At 41.6% G+C, this 26,710-nt stretch overlaps 1 protein-coding gene and 1 long non-coding RNA gene across 2 annotated transcripts in view; one reads left to right on the forward strand and one right to left on the reverse strand.

Moving 5' to 3' along the window:
• Positions 1–84, reverse strand: part of FHIP1A (FHF complex subunit HOOK interacting protein 1A) — a 194,596-nt gene extending 194,512 nt beyond the window's left edge. Inside the window, exon 1 of the mRNA XM_037058406.1 lies at positions 19–84. The gene's annotated coding sequence lies outside the window, so the exon portion shown is untranslated. The remainder of the gene's footprint in view (positions 1–18) is intronic.
• LOC118995402 (uncharacterized) lies at positions 2–26,710 on the forward strand. Its single transcript, XR_005068261.1, has 3 exons — positions 2–241; positions 24,697–24,904; positions 26,593–26,710. It is a non-coding gene; the product is annotated as an uncharacterized LOC118995402 (long non-coding RNA).

A 26,710-nucleotide genomic window follows, 5' to 3' on the forward strand; every position in this document is an offset into this window, starting at 1 on the left:
GCGGCCCCGCCCCTGCACCCAGGTGCCCGTTTCCAAGGTGAAGGAGGAGGGGCCTGTAACCGAAAGTTTCCACTGAAACCTACACCTCTGCGGAATGGAGGGCAGCTCGCCCTTGGGGGCTTGCCCCTCGCGGGATCCACGCTCCACACACACACCGCCCCCAGGAAAATAAACCTGCGAAGTGGAGGAAGTCAGACAACTCCGCACACCACGGACGCTTTCCATTTCTCACTTCCCAAAGGTTTGACCGCAGCTACTGGCTCCCTCCCCCACCTCACCCCACCCCACCCCCACACACTCTAATTTCTTCCTCACCTCTCCTGCCGCGCCCCCCCACCCGCGCCCCATGGTTTGAATTTGAAAATGTTAATAAAGTCTCAAGAGAGCTGAGTCAAGTGATGGAGATGCTCCCCTGTTATTCCACTGGTAAAGTCCCTGTAGATGGGCAGGGCGAGCCAGACGTTCCTGCCGGGAGGAGAGGGGGCCGGGTGCTGGATTCTTTTTTTAAGGGGCATCGGTGTTATCAGAGCTGTTTGTGAGTATATGTGTGGGGGGGTCACACGGTTCACGAGCACCCCAAAAGTGAGTACTGTTTAATGTGGACTGTTCAACAACTAAAAGGAAACTTTCCCAACTCAGGACTCCCCGGCAGATGAACAGGTTAGGAAATTATTTCCTTACCGCGATTGTTGGTGGTGGTGGCGGCCTTTGGCACTGCTCCTTGTCTCAACATCCTTCCCAGAACCCAGACCAGGGACGGCCTGGCCCCCAGTTTGCCAGCCGCCCAGCATCAGACTTGGGGCAGCGCCCCTCCACTCCCCATTCCTCTGTCTCCCACTCCCCCTACATGCTGGGTCGGCGAAGTCCACGCTCTGCTTTCTGGACATTGAATCCAGGAGGAGGAATCAAATTCTTGGTTAGAGGCCGTGCTGGCATTTTCAGAGCCCTGTGGTTGGTGTGGCTGAAACTTGAGGTGAGCCACAATCTGGGCAGGTTGGGTCACACCAAGCTTGCAAAAGCGGATGTGGAGCAGTGGCCACCGCAGCGGCATCCTGCTGGCGCCCCGCCAAATTCTCCTTTGGAAAAAAGCATCTTTCTCCCTTCATTCTCCATGAATGGCATCCAGGGATACCCAAAATTAGGTGTAAATAGTTTCAAATACCCTCTTGCAACCATAGCAATGCAATGATGCAAACTTCACGCTCCCTCTAAGGCTACGATACCGATACCGCCCTGGTGTGCTTGCTGCGAATACCTCTCAGGACTCACCAGCCTTTCACCTATAACAAGTGCAGACAAGAGGCTTACAGGGAAAAGCCGGGGAAGACGAGGGAGCTAGAAATGAAAGAAGCCAGGAAGTTGTGCACAGCAGGTCACCTTGGCCTGCTCTGACAATTGGAATGTGTTAGACTCATTCATTTATTTATTCAACTAATACTTGTTTATTTGACTGCTTTATGCATGCCAGGCATTCTTCTAGAGGTTGGGGACACAGCAGAAAACAAAAACAAAAATCTTAGCCTTCCTAGAGCTCATCTTCCAGGTGGGAGAAAAAGATGATAAATGAACAGGAAAACATGTGGGCAGCCATATGATTAAAAATGCTGTAGAGAAAAATTGAACAGTGTTTGGGGAGGAACATGAGGACTATGTCAGAGATCTCTTCCGAATAAGGTGATCAAGGAAAGCCTCTGAAGGATCCGACATTTGAGCAAAGGCTGAAGGAGATTAACAGTCAGATAACTGCACGGACAACTTGTGACGCAGAAAGCAGGTACAAACTCTGAGGCCAGGCTGTGAGATTGGAGAAGATGAAGTCAGAGATGTAAGATATGGGTGACTCATCCGGTGAGGATTTTGCTCTGAGTTGAGAGTCGGTGGGAGGTTTGGGGCAAAAAAGTGACATCTGATACATTGTAACAGCATCACTTTGACTGCTGGGTTGAGAGTAGCCAACTAGGAGGTAAGGGCTAAAACAGATGAATTAGAAAGCTATTGAAATAATTCGGGAGCAAGAGGATGGTAACTAAGACCAAGGTGATGGAGTGGAGGTGATGAGCTGGCAGGGAATCTGAACAGATTGGATGTGAAGGAGGAAAGGAAGAAAACAAGGATGACCTGAGCCGCTGGAAAGATGGAATCACCATGACGAACATGGAGAAGGCTTTAAAAGGAGCGGGGTGGGGGTAAAATCAAGAAAGCCAAAAGGAAGACAGGAAAGCAAGGACACATAATTTGAATGATCGTCCGCTTACAACATGAAGAAAACACTACCTACTTCATGAAGGTTCTTTTAAAGATAACACAAGTTAGTATAGTCAAGTGTCCAGCACAGCCTCTAGTGTATGGCAGCCACTAGAGAATGTTAGTTTCCTCTCTACAAATACCAATTTCATACAGATCCATCACGCCCTCTGTGGCATGAGTGACCCAGAGCCATTGTCTCAGAGGAAATAAGTCTTACTAAAAGTAAAGGAGAGGGAAAAGAAAAAGGAAAGAAGGGACATGAAATGAAAATAAATTAAGTTCAAAAAAGGTGCCTAATGAACTCTGTGATAGTGGCTTCTCCTAAGTTCTGCTTCCTCAAGGGGACAAAGTATCAAAGCTTGCTAGTTTGGAAAAGGAGTTTAAAATATGAAATCAAATAAAGCAGAAAAAACAAGGGCATATGTAATACGCAAAGATTTTTGGTTGCTACTTCTTGCAGAGAATTCTTTCAAATAAATAAGACTATAGAAATATAGTTGAAGGGTGTGAACAGAATTCTGGGGGGAAATGAACAGTATATTTATTTTCAAAGTCCAACCATACTAGCCCTGACCGGTATGGCTCACTGGGTTTGAGCATGATCCTGCAAAGTGAAACATTGCCAGTTCAATTCCCAGTCAGGGCAGATGTCTGGGTTGCAGGTTTAGTTCCTGGTCAAGGCATGTACAAGAGGCAACTGATCATCGTTTCTCTCTCACAGCGATGTTTCTCTTCCTCTCTCCCTTCCCCTCCCTCTAAAAATAAAATAAATAAAATCTTGTTTAAAGGTCCAACTTTACTAATTAGACCTACAATGAGAGGCAATTATTTTCAGTTATAAATTTTGCAAAGATTAGAAAAATTAATTATGCCAATTATTGAATGCTGGACAATGTTAAACCATGCTGAAGGAAGTATAAATTACAAGAACTTTTAGCAATTTATATCTAAACCCTTAAAATGTACCTACTTTTGACACCAGAAATTTTACTTCTTGGAATTTATTCTAATATTCAGGTATTTTCTAAAAAAAATTCTATATAAGAATGTCCACTACAGTATCATATAAACATAGTGAAAGTTAGATTTTAAAATGGGCAGAGGACTAGCCATTTTTCCAACAAGACATACAGATGACACGAGAAACAACAGATGACACAATAGACACAAGAAAAGATGCTTGACATCATTAGTGATCAGGAAAGTGCAAATCAAAACTCTAATGAGTTATCACCTCATACCCATCAGGTCGGCTACTATCAAAGCGACCACAAATAGCAAACGTTGGCAAGGATATGAAGAAACATACACCTTGTGCAGTGTTGGTAGGAATGCAGATTGATGTAGCCACTATGGGAAACAGTATGAGGGTTCCTTAAAAACTAAAAACTGACTTACCATAGGACCCAGCAATTACACTTCTGAGTACCTTTCTGAAAAAAAACCCCACTAATTCAAAAAGATATGTGCGTACCCGATGTTCATTGCAGCATTATTTACAATAGCCAAGATATGGAAACAACTTAGTTATCCATCAATGGATGACTGGATAAATAAAATATGATTTAAATACACAATAAAATATTGAGCCATAAAAAAAGGAAGTCTGCCAATTGGGACAATATGGATGGACCTTGAGGCCATTATACTAAGTACAGTAAGTCAGAGAAAAGACAAATACTTCACGGTCTCACTTATACGTGGAATCTAACCTAAGGAACAAACCCAAGCTTATAGAGACAGAGCAGAGATTGGTGGTTGCCAGAGGTGGGGTGGGGGGCAAAATGGGTGAAAGAGATCAAAAGATATAAGCTTCTGGTTTTAAAATAAGTAAGTCACAGGGATGCAGTACACAGCATGGTGAGTATTGTTAATAATACCCTATTGCACATTTGAAATGTGCAATAAGAGTAGATATTAAAAGTTCTCATCACAAGGCCCTGGCTGATGTAGCTCAGTGGATTGAGCACAGGCCTGTGAAGCAAAGGGTTGCTGGTTCGATTCCCAGTCAGGGCACATGCCTGGGTTGCAGGCCAGGTTCCCAGTAGGGGACACATGAAAGGCAACCACACACTGATGTTTCTTTCCCATTCCTCCCTTCCTTCCCCTCTCTCTAAAAATAAATAAATATTTTTTAAAAGTTCTCATCACAAGAAAAAAATTGTAATTACGTATGATGATGGATGTTAACTAGACTTACTGTGGGATCATTTCACAACATATATTGGCTTGGCCAAAAAGACCACTCGGCCCTGTCTGGTGTGGCTCAGTGGAATGAGCACTGGCCTGTGAACCAAAGGGTCACCAGTTCAATTCCCAGTCAGGGCACATGCCTGGGGTGTGGGCCAGGTCCCCAGTTGCAGGGAGAGGGGTGCTTAAGAAGCAAACACACATGGATGTTTCTCTCTCTCTCTTTCTCCCTCCCATCTCGTATTGAAATAAATAAATAAATAGAATCTTAAAAGTCCATTGGGTTTTTTCTATAATATGGCTCTAGTAGTTCTTAGTTATCTTTAATTTCATTTGAAACACTTTTGTCAGATTGTATTGTGACAGGCATCACATCAGCGTGCGTTTAAAAAAAACAACTTATCAACTACTACCCTTTGCAACATCACGGATGGAACTGGAAAGCATTATGCTGAGCGAAATAAGCCAGGCGGTGAAAGACAAATATCATATGATCTCACTGTTAACAGGAATCTAAACAAACCAAACAAGCAAGCAAAATACGACCAATGACACTCAAATATGGAACAGGCTGTCAGGGCCCAGAGGGGAGAGTGGAGAGAATCATAGGGGAAAAGGGAATGGACTCACATGAACAAGTATAAAAGACACATGGACAATAACTAAGGGTGGGGGGTGGAAAGGGGAGGGAGGTGGGGAGCATGGGGTGGGGGGCGGACAGGGTTGTGAATATAAGACAGAAACCTGTACTTGAACAAGAATTAAATAAAAATTATATAAAAAAACAAATAAATAAATAAAAGTCAAAATTTCAAGCTCAAAAATAAATAAATAAATAAATAAAAACTTATCAAAATTGGTAAATTTTTGTGTAACCATTTTAATACTGAAGACAGAAGAAAAGACACAGCATATTAGGCTTTATCATTTCAAGAATGGTAAAATTGCAACTGAAATGCAAAAAAAGATTTGTGCAGTGTATGGAGAAGGTGCTGTGACTGATCGAAGGTGTCAAAAGTGGTTTGTGAAGTTTCGTGCTGGAGATTTCTCCCTGGACAATGCTCCACGGCCGGGCAGACCAGTTGAAGTTGATAGTGATCGAATCAAGACATTAATTGAGAACAATCAATGTTGTACCACTGGGGACGTAGCTCACATACTTAAAATATCCAAATCAATGACGTTATTGGTGAAATGAAAAGAAGTCTTTTATTTTATGGAAAAAACTAAATGAACTTTTAGACCAACCCAATACAAATGTCAAATCATTATGCTGTATACTCAAAACTAACACGTTAAATATCAATTATACCTCAACTTAAAAAAATTTAATGGTATTTGACCAAAACTCTTGATGGAGTTTGTACATTTTCAATAGGTCAGGACTGGATAAAGAAAATATTTCCTATGAAACAATACCAAGGCTGACACAATAACGTGGAGAGAGAAAGCTACATTCAAGGAATGAAAAATAGTCCAGCTCAGTCAAAAATGAGTAAAAACCAAATAAACAGCTTTGTAGAAGCTCGTATAAGTTAGGAATACTCAGCTACATGTGTGGCATTACCTTTATGTTCTGGGTTGGATATATGTAAATCACTTTACTGGTAGGATTGAGTTTTTACAGGGGATTTGTGTAGTATCTCACTGAAGGGATTCTTGGGTCTATAAATCTTTTTTAAGGTTCCCTGCTCTTAGCTCCTCGATATGATTTGGTCCAGTTTTGTGTAAACATAGTCATCTGGCATTTGTGACATCTGAGGGCGTTCTGGGTGTTTTTTCTCCTCTCTTTACAGGAGTCGCCCACTCTAACTGGTCAGTGATCTATTTGCTGCTGCTTCTTTTTTTTTTTTTTAAAGAGTGGGAAAAGAGTGGGAGAGAAACATCAAATGGGTGGTTGCCTCTCATGTGTCCCTTTATTGGGGACCTGGCCTGAAACACCCAGGCATGTGCCCTGACTGGGAATCAAACCAGCGACCCTTTGCTTCACAGGCCCGTGCTCAATCCATTGAGTTATACCAGCCAGGGCCAATTTGCTTCTTAAAAACTGAGGTAAAAACTCTAGCATTTTCCAAGCCATCTATTCCTTTTGTTCTTTACTGTTTTGTCTACTGTTACAGTCTTAAGAATGCTTGCCTTTTATCTTTTAGGTTTCTCACAAATTAAGTTCTCTTTATGTCCTACTACATATATTTTATATTGGATGCTTTAGCCTCAGTCCCAGGCTATAAAACGACACATTAAACTCTTAGATATTTAGGGAACCTACAGCGCATTTCAAGAGCTTTCTCTGAGTAGGCCACGAGAGATGATAATTAAGTTGCTATGTGGAATTTTAAAAAGGAAAAATTCAACAGAAAATTATAGCCACAGTGAACTCTTGATTATCCATAGGATAAAACCTCATGAATAATTGAAATCCACAGGTCAGCCCAATAAAATCTGTTTCCCTCTATTTTAGTCCATTCAGGCCGCTACAACAAAACACCAGACTAGGAGGTTATAAGCAACAGAAATCTATTTCTCACAGTTCCAGAGGTTGGAAGTCCAAAATCAGGGTGCCAGCATGATTGGGTGAGGTCCTCCTTCTTGGTCACGACCTTCTCATGGAATCTTCACATGGTGGAAAGAGCAAGAGAATGTTCACAGGCCTTCTTTATAAAGGCATTATGCCATTCACGAGGGCTCCACCCCATGACCTCATCACCCCTTGAAGGCCCCACCTCCTAACACCACCTTGGGGGTTGTTTCAATGTAGGTATTTTTGAGGGACATATTCAGACTATAGCACCCTCTATGTCATTAGCCCTTATTCCCTATCTGTTGTAGTTAGCAAAGGGATTATTGTTATAAATGAAATACATGCAAATGAAAAATTATGGGAACTCACATTAGAGCACAGCCACACCCTGGCTGGTGTGACTTAGTGAATTGAGTGCAGGCCTGTGAACCAAAGGGCTGCTGGTTTGATTCCCAGTCAGGGCACATGCCTGGGTTGTGGGCCAGGGCCCTGGTTGGGGGTACATGAGAGGCAACCACACATTGATGATTCTCTCCCTCTCTGTCTCCCTCCTTTCCCCTCTGTCTAAAAATAAATAAATACAATCTTTAAAAAACATATGTAAAAAAGAACACAGCCACATAATCCAAATGTGTGAATCCTGGACATTATTCAGTAGGGCTTTTTATTCAGTTAAAAAAGCAAAACGGCTATCAGATTGAAACAGTGTTCAAAGGAAAGTTTAAAAGCATAGCAGTCCTTCCAACCAATACAAAAATCTATTCAAAAGATGTACTGAAAATTGAAAAGGCACCTGTGCCCAGTGAGGCTCAGCATTAAAGAAAATAGCATAAAACAAAAGTTCACAAAGTGTGCATCCTCCCCACTCGTGACAGCATCAGCATCATTGTGAACTTGTTAGAAATGAAAATGCTGGGTTTGGGGCCCAGCCAAGTGTTTTAACAAGCCTGCCAGGTGATTCTGATGAACTGTCAAGTTTGAGTACCAATGGTGTAAAACACGGGGAAAATATTTAAAGGCCCACTTGTTTACATTCCTTTGCTTCTAAAGAGCCCCAGGATTTGGCCACCTGCACCTTACCTATGATTTTTCCAAATGAAAACCATAAGATCTAGCATCTAAAGCAGCATGCATGATGTCCCATTATCAAACTAGTTCCTGGTCTAAGTCTGTGAGGGTTTCCTGCTCTCCATCTCAGTCATCAGGGCTCAAGTCTGTGACATAAAATACTGAGCCCTCTGGTTCCTCCCTTTATCCCCTGCTTCTCCTTAGCTGCTTCCAGGCCTTCTCTGTATCCACAGTCTTTGATAATGAATTTCATTTTCTAATTGTTTCCCAGGATTTGTGAAAATATAACTGATGAACAGTGACATTTCCAAAGTATGTAAATTTAGAAAAAATCAAGGGCTTTCCCTGTAGCCTGGGTTTTTAGTTCCGCAGTATAAAAAGCTATATCATTTTTTATTCTATGCTTGTTTACAGTTCTTTAGCATATTTCATTTGTGGGCATATTTCATTTGCAAGCATTTTTCCATTTGAGTGTGTTTCATGAAGTCAGAGTATGATGCCATTAAGATAAAATAATTGCCACTATTTATCAAAGAGGCATGGGATGCAGTTATAAAAATAGGTAGTTTATCATTTAACAGCTCTTTCTGAATGTATAAACTATTGAAGTTGGATTCTCTCTAATATCACTAAATAGTTTTGCCTGGCAGGTGTTATCTGTCAGTAAATACAGATACTCCTTAACTTACAATAGGTTTATGTCCCAATAAACCCATTGTAAGTTAAAAATATCCTAAGTTGAAAATGCATTTACTACACCTAACCTGCTGAACACCATAGCTTACCCTAGCCTACTTTAATCGTGCTCAGAACACTCATATTAGCCAACAGTGAAGCAAAATCACCTTGCTGCCACTGTCCAGCACCATAAGAAAGAACTATAGCCTGGTAAAAAACCAAGGTTCAAAATTCTGAGTGAGGTTTCTACTGATTGCATAGTGCTTTTGCATCATCGTGAAGTCAAAAAATTCTAAGTGGAACTATCCTAACTCAGGGACTATTTGTATTGGGAAAGGCAATATGCTGAATTAGAAACACACTGGAATGCGTGCCTTTCCCCCCTTTTCTTAAACCTGCAAGCTGTCTTTTACTACAAGAAGTTAAGCAAATAAACAGTGATCACCACACTGTGAAGTGTTGCTCAATTTTATAATGGTGGAAATCTTTCTAACACAGTGATCTCACCTTTGGTTGCATATTAAAATCACCCAAGGAGCTTCTAAAAGTACCAATGAATGTCCAGGCTGTATCCCAGAACAATTACATAAAAATCTCTGGAGGTGGAATATTAGGGGTTTTGTGAAGCTTCTCTAGGTACTTCCAGAGCAATGAAGGTTGGGAACCACTGTTCAAGTTAATCAAGGTCTTTTGACAGAAAGAAGTCTATTTAGACAGAGAATCTGAGGACATGAATGAGGCACTATTAATAATTATTATCAGTTACTAAAACCTTAGCTCAAAACCATTTCATGTCATTCCATTTATTCAAAAGTCTTTAGTCATTATACAAAAACTGACAAAATGGATCGAAGAGCTAAACGTAAGAGCTAACTGTAAAACTCTGAAATGAAAATAGAGGGAAATGTTTCATGACACTGGATTTGGTAATGATAGCTTGGACATGACATCAAAAGCATAGGTAAGAGCCCTGGCTGGTGTAGCTCAGTGGATTGAGCACAGGCCTGCGAACCAGAGGATCGTGGTTCGATTCCCAGTCAGGGCACATGCCTGGGTTGCAGGCTGGTTCCCTGCAGGCCAACTCCCAGCAGGGGATGCACAAAAGGCAACCATACATTGATGTTTCTCTCCCTCTCTCCTTCCCCTCTAAAGATACATAAATAAATAAAATTTAAAAAAAACTTTAAAAAAAAGCACAGGTAAGAAAAGTGAAAATGAATTGGACTACATTAAAAACTTCTGTGTATCCAAGGACACAATCAACAGAGTGAAGAGCAGCCTGTCCAATGGGAGAAAACAATGGAAATCACATGTCTGATAAGAGGTGACCATCGAGAATATAAAAAGAACTCTTACAACTCAATGACAAAAAAAACAAACAATCCAATTTTAAAATACGCAAAGGACTTGATGAGACATTTCTACAAAGAAGATACACGAGTGGAAACCAGCACATGAAAAAGATGCTCAACATCATCGATCATTAGGAAAATGCAAATCAAAACGACAATGAGATCCCACCTTAAGCTCATTAGGATAACTGTTACAAAAAAAAAAAAAAAAACAGAACCACAAGGACAGGTATGCCTTGTTTTGTTATACTTTGCTTGATTGTACTTCACAGGTGCTGCATATTTTACAAATTAAAGGCAAGACTCTCCACCAGGAAGGAGAGCATGACTGGCTTTATGTCAATACTTACTTTATGGAGGTGGCCTGGAGCCGGACGTGCAGCATCGCCCAGATATGCCTGTATTGGCAAGGATGGGGACAAATTGGGACCCCTGTGCACTGTCGGCAGGAATGAAAAAAAAATGGTGCAGCTGCAGTGGAAAACGTTACAGTGGTTCCGCAAACAACTGAAAATAGAATTACCACATGATCCAGCAGTTCCACTTCTGAGTAGATACCATGCCCAAAAGAACTGAAAGCAGTATCTCAAAAAGATATTTGAATACCTGGGATCATAGCAGCATTATTCACAACAGTCAAGAGGTAGAAGCAACCCAAATGCCCATTAACCGATGAACAGACAAACCACCTGTGGAAAAAGTATTCGTGTTCTGAGTACATGGCCAAGTCAAAAGGGTATTACTGTTCTAAGTCAATTTGTAGTGTTGTTAATAGTACCTGATACTTAGTGAGTAATCACCACACACTCAGAACGATTCTGTCCATTTGCGACAGCCCAGATGCTCCTTTCAAACCTCCAACCACATCAGTCTGGGCCTCGGATACTGGGCTCTGAAACTGTGTCCTGTTTGGACCAAGCTCCCCACGGGCCACTCTGAACCATCGCCTGAGCCTGGTAGGGGTAGTAAAGCAGGCCCAGTCCTGGAGACACCGGACTCCTCTGACAAGCAACTAACAGGCGGGAGGCGTCCCCAGCAGCCTTGCCAGGCCTGGATGCAGCCTGCACAGAGTCTGGGATGCTCCCATCCAAGCCGCCTCCCTTCTCTGCCCCAGCCGCAGGCTGACTGGCACACAGTCAGAACGCTCTGCCCACCTTTCTATCTTCTCCCAGGGAGGAAATCCAGAAATAATCCTGCATCTTTAATCCTGCCTCTCACACGACCTGGCCCGACACAGTAAACCTATCATTTCAGTCAACGCTCATAACAATTGTTCTGTGATCATTTCCACTTAATAATTAGGAAAACCGAGGTTTGCAGAGCTCATAAACTCATCAGTGGTAGAATTAGGATTTCAAACTCTCGTCTTTCTCATCCCAAAACCAACACTTTCTATCAGTGCATGAGCGGTACCAATTAAAATGTGGATGGTTCCTTCCTAAATATTTATGGGATTTTTATTTAGAAAAAAGTGTTCTAAATACAAGAAAATACAGACAACAGTATAAAAATAGCCACATACCTAATAAAAATTAAATGATCAGGTTTTCAAGTGACCTCCTGATTTTTTTAAAGATTTTATTTATTTACTTTTGAGAGAGGGGAAGGGAGGGAGAAAGAGAGGGAGAGAAATACCAATGGGTGGTTGCCTCTTATGTGCCCTCCACTGGGGATCTGGTCCACAACACAGGCATACGCCCCGGCTGGGAATCGAACCAGCAACCTTTTGGTTCACAGGCCAGCACTTAACCCACTGAGCCACACCAGTCGTGGCTGATTTTTTAAAATATGTAAATCATACAACACTACACTCAAAACACTACAGACAGAATGCCCAGCTCAGGCCCACTGCCTTCCTCTCCCCTCATAGGCAACCATTTTCATGCTAATGTTGTGTCCTTCCAATCCATGTTTCTTATAATCTTAACAAATACATCTATAGCCATACAAAAAAGACATACAGACAGTATGCATCCATTAATGCAATTTAGAAACACACAAAACAATATGTTTCTAAATTGCATTAATGGATGCATACTGTCTGTATGTCTTTTTTTTGCAGCCTGCTTTTTTAACTATAAATGATACTTTTAAGATTGGTTCATGTTCCTAGCTCATTCTTCTAAACCAGTGATTCTCGACAGGAGGGGCCGTTTGGCAATATCTGGAGCTATTTTGGGTTGTCACAACAGGAGGGGAAGGACAGGTACCACGGGCATCAAGTGGACAGAGGCTGGGGCTGCTGCTAAGTATCTGCACAGGACAGACCCCCCGACAACAAAGGGTTGTCTAGTCTAAAGTGCCAGTGCCCAGGTTGCAAAACCCTGAATTAAGCCAGTGATTCTCAGAGTGTGGTCCCTGACCAGCAGGTTCAGCATCACCTGAGAACTAGTTAGAATGCCATGTCTAGGCTTATGCCTGCCACCCAATGAATGAGACACTTGGGATGTGGAGCCGAGCAATCTGGGATCCTCAAACCCGTCCAGATAGTTCTGATGGGCACTAAAGTGAGAACCGCCAATCCATAAACTGTTGAATAGTATTCAATTGTATGGAAACCCCCCAATTTGTTTATCCTGGAAACCATTTCACATTTAGTACAAAAACGATGCTCTCTGTATATGACGCTCCTTTGTCTTCCCATAAAACATAGCCTGTAACAAACTCAAATGGATATTTTGTGGAGATAAACATCTGCCTAATACTTACCATGTACTTAGCATTATTCTAAATGTTTTTTATCTATCATTTACTTATAACAACCCCAGGAAGTAGGTGCCAGTGTTATCCACTTTCACAGCTGAGAATCCAATTAGTTAAGTAATTTGCTCAAGGCCACACAACTAAGTGTCTGGCTGAGCCAACATTGAACCCAGGCTGTCTGGGACTAGAGACGGTTTCCTTAACATGATACAAATTCTCAGAAAAATAGACCATGGCATTTTGGTTTAATGTTCAGAACTTAGTGCATCCAAACATCTAACAAAAAAAGATGTGACAATCAGAAAAAAAAGGTTCTATGAAGATGGAGTGTAATCTGCATGTGGCATGCTTCCACCAAGCACAGAATCCACACGTCTAAGATACTTCAAAACATCTGCTCCAGCCATAATGGAGGCATTTATATTTGTATCACTAAAGCATGAGCCTTAATATGAAGTTTAGAGGAAGAAATCTGGCTTCTCCACACCCTTTTTTTTAAGATTAAAGAAAAGGATTTGGGGGCCTGCGAACCACACAATCGTGGTTCGATTCCCAGTCAGGGCACATGCCTGGGTTGCAGGCCAGTTCCCTGTTCCTGGCAGGGGACGTGTGAGAGGCAACCATACATTGATATTTCTCTCTCTCTCTCTCTCTCTCCCCTTCCCTTCCCCTCTAAGATAAATAAATAAAATCTTTTTTAAAAAAGGATTGGAATTAGGTTAGTTCTGGTCTAAGCACATAAAAAAATAGATGCTACAACCTTATTGGAATTTATATTTATTTATTTATATTTGGAGAGAGGGTAAGGAGAGAGAAAGAGAAGGAAAGAAACACTGATATGTGGTTGCCTCTGGCACGCCCCCCAAAGGGGACCTGGCCTAGACCCCAGACGTGTGCCCTGACTGGTAATCAAACCAGTGACACTTTGGTTCTCAGGCACACACTCAGTCCACTGANCCTGGGTTGCAGGCCAGTTCCTGGTTCCTGGCAGGGGACGCATGAGAGGCAACCATACATTGATATTTCTCTCTCTCTCTCTCTCTCTCTCTCTCTCCTTCCCTTCCCCTCTAAGATAAATAAATAAAATCTTTTTAAAAAAAGGATTGGAATTAGGTTAGTTCTGGTCTAAGCACATAAAAAAATAGATGCTACAACCTTATTGGAATTTATATTTATTTATTCATATTTGGAGAGAGGGTAAGGAGAGAGAAAGAGAAGGAAAGAAACACTGATATGTGGTTGCCTCTGGCACGCCCCCCAAAGGGGACCTGGCCTAGACCCCAGACGTGTGCCCTGACTGGTAATCAAACCAGTGACACTTTGGTTCTCAGGCACACACTCAGTCCACTGAACTACACCAGCCAGGGCCTTAATGGTATTTTTTTAAAACCCCAACCCTGGCTGGTGTAGCTCAGTGGGTTGATTGCAGGCTGTGAATTAAAGGGTTGCTGGTTCGATTCCCAGCCAAGGCACATGCCTGGATTGCAGACCAGGTCCCCAGTGAGAGCCATGTGAGAGGCAACCACACATTGATGTTTCTCTTCCCTCTCTTTCTCCCTCCCTTCCCTGTCTCTAAAAAATAAATAAATAAAACCTTTAAAAAAGATTCTGAAATATATCTTTAAACAAACAAACAAACAAAAGAAAACATCTTAATGGTGACCTTTAAACATTTACTGTGGTGTTAAGTCTTCTTTGAGGGTCACATTCTATTCTGACGTGGCATGAAAAGTTTACTGACTTTCATGCTAAAATACTCACGATGCCACTACGAGTGGAACATGTTGGCCACGAGAACACTGCCGTGAAGGGGGAGCTCTCGGTATTTGGGGTGGGCCAGTTCTTCATTAGGAAGAGCTCTCCTGCACGCTGCAGGAGCTGTAAACATCCCGCTCCCCACCGCTAAACGCCAGTCACGGAGTGCTACCAGTCACGTGACAAACAAAAATGCTGCCATGCATTTCTGAATGTCCCCTAATGCCTAGGTACTCAAAATGTGGCCCTTGGGCCAGCAGCATCCCTGTCACCTGAGAGACTGTTAGAAATGCGCGAGGTAGGGCTCACCCCTAACCTGGAGCATCAGAAACTGTATTTTCACAAGATCTTAGGTGATTTGTAAACACATTACATTTTGAGAAGCCGGGCATGACCATCTGTGAAGAAGCATCCCTAGAGAAACTCTGCCTATGTATATCAGATGGCACGTACAAAAATGTTCAGACTAAAGATGCTAAAACATTTTACAAAGCTGTTCTACCTGTACTTGAAAATCGGTTAACTTGGAGCATTTCTGAAAAATGAAGCTGGCATTCAGCGGGATGCTGAGTCAAATGTTAGATGAGCACACGTCCACGGAACCAGGTGGCACCACTCAAAACGTCCTTGTCCACAGTCGATTACCGAGAGATATACAGCAATGCCCTGCTCTTTTGTTTAAACATGTTTGTGTTGGATTTCAGTTAGATGCAATGAAAGCCCTGGGCAGACAGAGTCAGGCCAGACTGGGAAGAGTCTTAGAGGCCAGGCTGAGGAACACTAGCAGGTGCTCTCACCGAGGGGTCTGTGACTAGGGGACTGAAGCATCAAGAAGTTGATCCTATCAGCCTTTTGGTCAACCGTGATATAGAACAACTTTGCTCATTTATCCTGGAGGGCTGGTGATCATTTGTATGTGTGCTTGATGAAAAAGTACTGGGAATTGTTGTTGTTGGCTATGGGAAACCACTGAAGGTTGGTTTGTGAGTTTGTTTCATTTTAAATTGTGGTAGAAGACATGTAGTGTGTAATTTACCACCTTAGCCATTTTTAAGTGCACAACTCAGTTGTGTTAAGTACATTCACACTGTTGTGCAAACAATCTCCAGAATTCTTTTCATCTGGCAAAACTGAGCTCCGTTAATTAAATAGCACCGCCCGTCCCTCCCTTTCCCCCACTCCCGGCAACTTCCATTCCACGTTAGGTCTGCACCTGCCTGCTCTGGAACCTCATAAAAGTAAAATCCTACAAGATTTGTCCTTTTGTGACTGGCTCATTTCACTTAGCATAATTTCTTCAATGTTGTAGGCTCATCCACGTTGTAGTATGTGTCAGGGGTATTACGAGTGGGTTTTGAAAGGACAGGATTAAGGTTTCCCTCCTAAAAATACAATGACTCTCATTGGGCAGCATCCTTACGGTTGCGCCAGGACATCCTGGTTTGGAAGAAGCAGATCAGGGAGAATCCTATGCCCCAGTGTGATGCATTTCTGGTGGAGGAAACATATCTGCTTTATGTTCGTTGAACCCAGGAGTCTCCAAATTGATACAATAGCAAGTAATCATTTTTTTCTCAGAAGACACTTCACTCTTGTAGTTCTATTCAAGTCAAGTAGAAAATTCCTGTTAGTTCCAATGAAAGAGCCTGAACAAACTGCTTAACCAGAAAGCTGTCCAGTGTCCAATTTATCCTGCTCAGTGGGTTCTGTGTGTGATAGGACTTGGTAAGTCCAGGAATCAAAACCGGATGACTCAGAATACAGAAGAGAGTTTGGTTCAGAATCTGTCTGGTTCATTTTTGTTTATGACAATCTGTAATCTTACCTTTTAAAAATATGTATTGCATTACTTTTCACCCATTAAAGGGCTAGTTTTATCCTCCTTTAATCATTAAGAGAATAGAATTTTTCTCAAGTAAGGCTTCACAGTCAAGTCATTTCTCTCAAGAGCCTTGGAGACAGTTACCTGTGAATACTAATGAGGTGGTCTTATAAGAGTTGTTGCTTTTTTAAAAATTTGTCTGATTAGCTGGTTGGTTGTTACTCGGCCAGTGGCCTTATAGTGGCAAGATAAAGAAACTCATTTCTCTGGAGAGGAAAATTCTTCCCTTTGACTTAATTTTTATTTCCAAGCTCTCCTATGTTTATTTTCCTTCCCACATACAATACATAAAACATGTTTAACTCCAGTTTTCCAGGCAGTGGAGGAGAATGATCCCTGGAAGATGGGAGAGAAGCAAGGGGACCACTAAGGTTGCTGCTTCGGGAGAGGCCCCAGGCTGCAGTGCGGGGAGGGGAGGTCCAGGCACAGCCCAGTGGGCTCTCTGAGTTGGACGGAGCTGACAGTCCGAGGAAACCAAGATGGTCAGTGTTCATGAGACAGAGGACCAGAGAAGAAAAGCTACACCGAGAGACAGCTCTGAAGATGCACAGAGGCCCCATTAAGCACTCAGCAGAGTGCTGATCAGTGTGTGCTTGTGAGAAAACCACCTGAGTCCGAAGGAAATGTTATTTGAAAGGCACAAACTACCAAAACTCACTCAGGAAGGATTGAATAACTTAAATAGCCCTATGTATTCATTAACAAAATTGAATATGTAGTTAAGAACCTTCCCCAAAAGAAAGCTCTAAGCCCGGCCAGCTTTATTGGTGAATGCTACCAAACATTTAAGAAAGAAACTATATCGCCCTGGCTGGTGTAGCTCAGTGGATTGAGTGCGGGCCTGTGAAGCAAAGGGCTGCTGGTTCGATTCCCAGTCGGGGCACATGCCTGGGTTGCAGGCCAGGTCCCCAGTAGGGGACACAGGCAACCACACGTTGATGTTTCTCTCCCACTCTTTCTCCTTCCCTTCCCCCCTCTCTAAAAATAAATAAATAACATTTTAAAAAAGAAAGAAACAATATCAATTATAAACACACTTTTCAGAAGATGTAAAAGGAGGAAGTACTTTCTGGTTTATTCCATGAGGCCATCATTACCCTGACACCAAAACCAGACAAATACATATTACAGAAAACTATAGATCAATATCACTCATTAACATAGATATAAAAATTCTAAACAAAATCTAACAATATATAAAAAGAATAATATATCATGACCAAGTGGGGTTTACCCCAGGAATGAAAACATTAGCAAATTAATTATCTTAACATTAGCAAATTAATCCATGTAAGTCACCATTTTAAACTAAAAAAGAATAGCTGCATGATTATACGAATAGATGCAAAAAGTTGTTTTTTTAAAAATTCCAACATTCATGTTCTCAGAAAACTAGACAACTTCCTCAATCTCATGAAAGGCATCCATGAAAAATCTATAGCTAACATGATATTTAACGATGACAGAATGAACATTAATCCTAAGATGAGGAGCCCGGCATGGATCCAGAATTCTTTCCAACATGGTACTAAAGGTTGTAGAAAGGGAGAAGTAAAACTGCTCTTATTTTCAGACAATATGATCATCTGGGTAGAAAAATCCAATGAAAGCTACACAGCCACTGGAACTAACCAGTGAGTGTAGCAAGGTTGAAGGAGACAAGATCGATCTACAGACAAAATCCTTACTATGAAACTAATCTATATGATATACAGTAGTGGACACATGTCATTATATATTTGTTAAAACCCACAGAATGCATGACACAAAGAGTGAATCCTACGTAGCATAAACTATAGGCATTAGTTAATAATAATATGTCAATATTGGTTCATCAACTGTAACAAATGTTCCACAATAATTCATGATATAAATATGATGGGAAACCAGGGGTGAGTGGGGTGGAAAATTCTATACTTTCTAATTTCCCGGTAAAACTAGCACTGCTCTAAAAGAGTCTATTAATTTTTTATTTTATTTTTTAAAAAGATTTTATTTATTTATCTTTAGAGGGGAAGGGAAGCAGAGAGGGAGAGAAATATCAATGTACAGTTGCCTCTGGTGTGTCCCCTGCCGGGAACTGGCCTGCAACCAAGGCATGTGCCCTCACTGGGAATCGAACCGCGATCGTCTGATTCACAGGACCGCACTCAATCCACTGAGCTACACCAGCCAGGGCTAAAAGAGTCTATTAATTTTTTAAAACTAAATTAGATAAATGTACAATTAAATAAATTATGCCGATTCTCCCCAAACTGGTTTCTAGATTTAATGCCATCCCAATAAAATCCCAGACAATAGGCAGAAATTGACAAGTGATTCTAAAATTCATATGAAAATGTAAAAGTTGAATGACTAATACTACCTGATTTAAGACTTATCATAACACTATCATATTCAAAATAGAGCCCTGGCTGGTGTGGTTCAATGGATAGAGCATCGGCTTGGGAAACAAAGGGTTGCCGGTTTGACTCCCAGCCAGGGCACATGTCTGAGTTGCGGGCCAGGTCCCTGGCTGTGAGTGTATGAGAGGCAACCAGTCGCTGTATCTCCCACACATTGACGTTCTCTCTGTCTTCTTCTCCCTCCCTTCCCATTTCTCTAAAAATAAATAAAATCTCTTTAAAATAAAAAAAAAACAGATACTACTGAGGGAAATGTAGATTGGAGCACCCTTTCTGTGTATCATTTGAGAAGTGGCTGAAAAGTCTTTGACATAGCAGTTCATTTCTAGCAAATTCTACTGAAAGAAAATCAAAGATACACACAAGAACAAAGATATTAAATCATCACTATTCTTAGTGGTTAAAGACTAAAATATAAACAGATATTTAACACTGGGAAACTAGTTGAATAAATTACAGTACACACTTATGTTAAAATAAATATACAGCCCAGCCATCAAAAATCACGTATTTAATGACATGGGGGAAAGTTCAGTATATACAGTTATGTAAATTTAGCAGGTCACAAAAGTTAACATTTAAGCTCCTATGTTATCTAAAAATGTCTATATGTTTATATATGAGGACATTTAGACATATAAAAATGTCTAAAATCATTTATATATGAGGAAGAATATATAACAAAATACAGTTCTAAGTGAAGAAATTACCAGTTACTCTTCACAAAAAAATCACATAATGCTTTTGTAATTTTAAAAAGATTTGACATTTTTGAAGTTCTATGATTGGAAAGATATACTCATCAAAATATTTTTGTGTGTGAAAAAAATGATGGCTGTGTCAAATGACGTCTGACAAGTTAAGAGCCTGTTTCAAAAATGAAGAAGAGAGACGCCTCTGTTGAGGACCGTAAGATAGACCTTCGAAGTTTCGTCTCTCCCTCTCTGTTCACGCAGTTGTGTTTGTATTTCATTTTGTAGTCAGTCGGTACCGGCTATCATTTCTTACATTTTTAAGAAAGATCTGGCCCTGGCTGGTGTAGCTCAGTGGATTAAGCACAGGCCTGCGAACCAAAGGATAGCAGTTCAATTCCCAGTCAGGGCAGATGCCTGGGTTGCAGGCCAGTTCCCAGCAGGGGACTCACGAGAAGCAACCATACATTAATATTTCTCTCCTTCTCTCCTTCCCTTCCTCTCTAAAGATAAATAAATAAAATCTTTTTTTAAAAAAAGAAAGATCTGCATGTACTTTCCACAGAAAATTTGAAAGGTATTTAGGAAAATAAGCAAGTATCTATAGATAATCACTCCCAGTGTGTCCTCACGTTTCATTGTTCTGTCCAGGACTTGTGAGTATGCTTCCCAGTCCCTAGCCCATATAAACAGATGGTCCCGTTAATCTGCAAGCATGCCATCGGCCCCACGAAGCAACATAACCTCATGTAAGTGTGATAAAACTATAAAGTTGTTCAACCTTTTGCGTGTGGTGGAATGGATATTTACTATTTGTTTGGGGTTTTCCTCATTACTTTTCTTCTAAATATAAAGTATTCATATTCATTATTTTATAAATCATAAGACATTATAAAAAATCAACAGTAATTCTACCGTTAAGAGATTATCACTGCTAACTTCAGGGTTTTATTCTGCACAAAGATTTATAAGCACCTGAATAAAACTAGGCTCTCACTATATATTATTTGGATTATTTCTACATTTTCTAATGATCATTTCTCCTACCTTTCTATGGTTTCCTGGTACTTCCTTGTTTTTTGGGTTTTTTTTAGATTTTATTTATTTATTTATCTTTAGAGGGGAAGGAGAGAGGGAGAGAAACATCAATGTATGGTTGCCTTTCGTGTGTTCCCTGCTGGGAGTTGGCCTGCAGGGAACTGGCCTGCAAGGAACTGGCCTGCAACCCAGGCAAGTGCCCTGACGAGGAATCGAACCGTAATCCTCTGGTTCATAGGCCTGTGCTCAATCCACTGAGCTATGCCCAGCCAGGGCTGGTATTTTTTTTTTTGTATAAACATACCACAACTCTTTTGGTCAGCCCCCACATCATTTGACATTTTGGTTATTTCCAATTTTTTTTCAAGGCAAGCCCAGTTCACTGAGATACAAGGACACGTAACTAAGTCCTACAGGAACCATCAATTTACAGTTTTGTGCTTCACACACTATTTACGATACGATGTTTGGGGGTGTTTTTGGTTTTGTTTTTCGGGTTTTTTTTGGCGGTGGGGAGGGCGATGGACGATGGGGGGAGTAAACGTGAAGGCGTACAAGTGGAAACTCTGTGCTCCACCTCGTTCCAGGAGAGCCGAATTTGTGCCTTTGCGGGGAGTCTCTGTAGCAGAGACTACCTGGCCGGGGCCATTCCCCTCCAGCTCCCCCTGTCCGCTGAGCTGCACTGCACCCCTGTGGCCGAAGCGCGGCACTGTAGCACAGGAACACCACATTGTGGTGCTTTGGGGGAAAGCCATTTGGACTCATTTCCGGACAAATTTTTACAACCCAATTTCAAACTAATTTTTCCCTTCAACTCACAAGTAGAAAATGCACAAGCTCAATGTGATGGAATGTGCAGGATATTTTTGTCTGCAACAAATAGGGCTTCTTTAGAGCCCTGGCCACTTGAATAAAAAGAAACCTACATGTCCCCTGTTCTTTTCTCCACTTTCACCCTGGTCACTCTGCCCTTAGGGACTGCCCTCTAGCCATAACGAACTCCGTGCAAGTCCCCAAATGGGCCAGGCTTCTTTATGCTTACTGAACTGCACACGTGCTAAGCGAACCCCACACCCCTCTCTCCTTCCGACTTCTAAATCTCTGTTCAGACTTGGACTCCTTTCAGTTTCCTAACAGGGGCTAGATGTTGATTGCTGCTGGGAACTCCCCCAGCTCCAAGCAGCTCATTCCTGTAAACTCACCGGCCTCCCCTACTGGACTGCAGGGTCCTTGAACATACGCCTGACTCCTTATTTTGCCCACTCACTCTTCGTGGCTTGAAGACAGTAAGTCTCAAGCAGAATGTGAGAATTCAGTATGTTTCAAGGAGGAAAGCACACAACACAGATCGTGTGGTATATTCTCTCAGTGAAGTTCCACCGTACTCAATTCTGTCAGTATTTATGGGCTATTGCTCTGTCCCCACGTCCTCGCTGATAGCATGGGAGGGGAGAAGGGAGAAAAGCTGTGGACTAAGGAACCACCATAGCTGCTGTGATTAACTTTGCACAATTTATTATTCCTGCACAGGCAACACTTGAGTTAGTGAGGTACGATGTCTGGACCGCACTGGAGAAGGGAGGCTCATGCCTGCATTTTTTAAAGCATTGTTTTGTCATGCCCATGATTTCACTATGTAGCCAAGGCTGAGAAACCTTGCCCCAAAGTAGCTGAATCACTGTGGGAAACTCCTGAGTCCTAAAGTCTGAAACAGTGAGCGATGAAGGTGGGAATTTCAGGTGTGTTCATGTAACACTATTTGAGGATGGGAGTAATGTGAGAGGTCTGCTGGTCTTGCCTGTCCAGCATCCATTCCTCTTCCTTCTTCTAGGAGCACCTTGGTTTTCCTTTGCAGAATCACCCCTTCCTTACCCTAAGCCCTTGCATTTGAGGTAGGGCTGATTTTCATCCTTGCTCCCCCACTACTCCCTCCAATCACACACACACACACACACACGCACACACACACACACGCAGGTGGTATGTGCATGCAAAGGCGGTAATGCACACACAGCCCATCCAAACTCTGAACTTGTTCTTTTCCAACTTGAATTGCACTTGGATTCAGTCACATTTGAACCTTTAGACTGAATTTCTAGGCTTAGACCTCAATTATTGAATCAATAAATTCCCTGCCCCATTTTTCCCCTAAATGAGATTGAGGTAGGTTTTGTCATCTGCAACCAAAACTTTTCTAACACAGAAACTTATGAGACTTTCAAACAAGTAGCTTTATACTCTTATCTACTTATAGAAAGGGGATACATTCATGGATGTGCCTAATATGTTGAGTTTGTTTCTTATTCTATGATAAAATATTCTTTATCGTTCTTAGCAGAGCTTAAGTTCATTAAACATTAAAAGCCCATTTATTTGGTCTACTTTAGCCCCGTTTAATGTATTTGTTTTGGGTACGGGTTTTAAGAAGCTTCCCAGACATGTAAAATGAAGATAATTCTTTCACAGAGCTGTTGAAGGTAAAATGAAATAACACGTGTGGAATTATTTTATGCTGTATAAATGTTGGGTATTTTTACTATGGGTATCATCAGCATTTTCATTATCTTTCATTTTGTCAGTAAAGTTCCTGATAGTTATTTATTAGTAGTAGATTTGATAGCTGTGAAATGCAAACAGTAACTGAACAAGTAAATAATGAAACCAGGAGATTTGACTCCTTTTAGGCTATAATCATCCCAGGAATGTGGTAAAAGATCATTTGAAATAATGTATTCAAGTGTGCTTTGAAAACAAAAGTGCTATTTGATTATAAGGTACTGTTATCTCAGCCCTGCAGGTCACTGAATCTTTGATGTTGTCCATTTGCATATATGTTTTATTTCAGGGCGTATTAATATCTGATACTTTTCATTTAATTTTAAAACCGAACACCCACAGGCTGTTTTATAGAATGCAATCTTATACAATGGATGGCTTTATCTCGGTTTTCATTCCCTCTAGCCTCTGTGGCATTTAACCACCCTGACAACCCACTCCTTCAAATTCTTTCCTCCCTTAGAGTCAGTGACACTTCATTTTTCAACTTCTTTTTGACCTTTTCAACCACTTTGGACTCCTTCTCTCTTTCCCTTCCAGCTCCTAACTCTGGGGATGTCCCCAAGACTCTGTCTCATTCATTCATTCATTCATTCATCCTCTCCTTCTCTTTCTTTATCCTTCTCACTCATTCTCTCTGTCTCTCTGTCTCTCTGTCTCTCTGTCTCTCTCTCTCGTCTCCACCACCACCCCCCTCAGTTTCTGAAGAATTCATCCATTCTCCATTATCTCACCTCAGGACATCATGCCACCTTCCCACTGGCTACTCTAGCCTGTATGCTCTGCTACCATCTCCTCTTCAATATCTTCAGGACCTTCGTCATCACTACTCCAACTGGCTGCCTTTCAAGTGACCCAGTTCAGCTGCAGCTACTGCCATTGTTCCCACGTGTCTGCCCTCCTGCTCTCCTCCCTTTCAGTGCCCTTTTCTGGCTCCAAGTACCTCAGTGCCTTTCAGAGTCACTTTTCCTTGGCTCTCCCAAGCCCACCACCCCATCCTGCCCGAGTCAGCACCCCGCTCGTTCTTACAGCTGGCCTCCTTAGCTGTAGACCCCACCTAGCCCTTCTGTCCTGTGGACTGCAGGTAAATCAGTTTCCTCAAATGCCCCTTTGCCAGCTCCACTTTGGTGTCCCCAGCACCTGGCTCGGTATAGCACTTGATTATTGACAATCATTCCCTTCTCAGGGGAGTTGATTCCCTCTCTCTCTGATATCAGTTTCACGCTTCTTACTTGGCTAGTTCTTCACAGCATAAATTATTCACGCCATCTGAATTCTATGTCACTTCTACTCAAGCAAATCTGGTTTCCCCTTTTATAAACTTACACTGAGCTGATAATTAAGATAAACTGTTTAGCAATCGTTAATTCTCCACTATCAATATCCTTTGTCTCCCTAACTAGATTATGATCCCCTAAAAGCCCGACACTCTAGTAACTGTCTGCTATAAAACAGTCTTTTGACTCATTCCCTTCCAAAACACTCTTTTACCACAAATGCTGCCTCCCAACCCACTAATGTTTTTTTAACATCTGATATTTTCCTTTATATATTCATATTTTCCTTTTTTTACACATAGATCCATAACATGTATTTATATATCTCACAGCACCGAGCACCAAGCTGAGTACCAGCGGCTCCTCAAGGACTGATGCACACAGAACTGAGCAGCACTCGACTTTGATCCACGCCCCGCCCTGGAAGTCCAGCACAAAGTGGCATCTCGCCGACCTGACATTAAATATCTTTCTCTGGAGATGGAACAACTTAGCAGGTCACAGAGTGAACCTTCTGGTCCTCAGATGCTGGAGCCCCAGGTATTTACTGTAGCTTCAAAAGGTGAGAAGGGAAAGCAATGATAACAGCCGCTGCTAACACGACTGAACAAAAAAATAAAGTAAAAATTAAAAAAAAAACTGTGGGACTTACAAGGAAAGACTGCTTCTGAACTGCTTCCGTGTAAAAAAGAAATAAATAAAAGCAGTAATGGTCCAGACCAAGGGACTTTCACCAGTCTAGTCTTCTGACATTTCTGATTTCTTCCTTTCTTTTTCTCCCCACTACCACAGGGATGACTAAATGATCACCTGGTAGCCCGAGAGAATTAATGGACCGCTTTTCAATCCCGAACTCAAAGCAAGGGAGGCATTCTGAGTACTTGGTAGAATCTGACACATTGTGTCGATGCAGGAAGGAGCCTCAGAAATGGAGTCTTTAAGGCTGTACAATTCTGCATGTATTTGAATAATTAAAACTTATGTACCCCCTCCCCCAACCATCCTTTTATTCCTAGCACACTGCAGACATTAATGACATGAAGCAATAGTGCACTCACACACTTTCTGAAACAATCACACCAATTGTGAACTTGCCAACTCCTAACAAAAATGCTAGTGTGTGTCGCTCTGCAGTTGTGCCCAGTTCTACGAGGAGATAGCAACACTTTTGTCTCCCGCAGCCAAGACGCACAGATGGGCCACTCGCTGAGGCAGAACTGGGCTATGCTCTTGGCAGATGGATTGGAAAGTTGGCTGACTTGCTTAGAAACCTGACATCCTGGTCATCTCCAGCCTCCGCAGGCAGACTCTTCCCACACAGAACTCAACCTCACTGACCCCACTGCCTCCTCTTCCCACCAGCATTTTCCTTGGAAAGTTCTTTTTCACTATGTATCTCATTTTTGCACTCTTTCTTTGATGAGTGTACGCTTGTATATCGTATGTTATTATACATAAAGATCTCTCTCTATATTCGAGAATATATATGTATAGAGATATGACATATATACATATATATGCATCTCTACATATATATACATATGTGTGTGTGTATATATATATATATATAGAGAGAGAGAGAGAGAAGGTTTCTCAACCTACAGGCACTCTGATCACCATTTATTTGGATTCTGTAATTCTTTGCTGGGAGGGATTTCACTGTCATGACAACCAAAACCATCTCTGGACATTGCCAAATGCTCCCTGGTGGAGGAAATTGTCCCTGGTACAGAATCACTGACATAGAGTGATGTTGAATGGAATCTGAATTAAGGTCTTGATGGACTGTACATACATGGGGACAATCTACTATAAAGTACAACCATGTAAAAATCCATTAGAACTGAATTATTTCCAACTGTGAGTCATTTTTATTTCAAGAAATAGAAAATACAACATAATTACAGTATTCAAAAATTAAATGGACCCTTGAGTTTGCGGCAATTTGTCCTTCTTAATCAAAAATATTTGATATACTAGGTCTTTATTCTGAATAAGGAAGAAAAATATTTCCATAGGCTGCCACTTCCCCTGTTCTGCCCCCTTAGAAGGTTGTACTGAGTATCTAGATCCCGTTGTAAGTGCTGGAAAACATTTTTAAATGAAGTGATTCATGCAACATGGCATTTTGTACCTAACTGTCAATTTTCAATGACTTCCAATGATTATTGTCCTATTTAATTCTAATAACAACCCTATGAGACAAAATTATTATTTCTGCTCTACAGATGACGCTCAGAGAAGCTGAAGAACTTCCACAAGGTCACATAACCAGAGGATGTTAGAGCTGCCCAGATCTCGCTGTCTTCAGATCCCGCTTAAAAAGAATCCCATGAGGGAACCAAA

The sequence above is a fragment of the Sturnira hondurensis genome, unplaced genomic scaffold (genome assembly GCF_014824575.4).
Source record: "Sturnira hondurensis isolate 20B ecotype Veracruz unplaced genomic scaffold, ASM1482457v3 Scaffold0010128, whole genome shotgun sequence".
Taxonomy (NCBI): Eukaryota; Metazoa; Chordata; class Mammalia; order Chiroptera; family Phyllostomidae; genus Sturnira; species Sturnira hondurensis.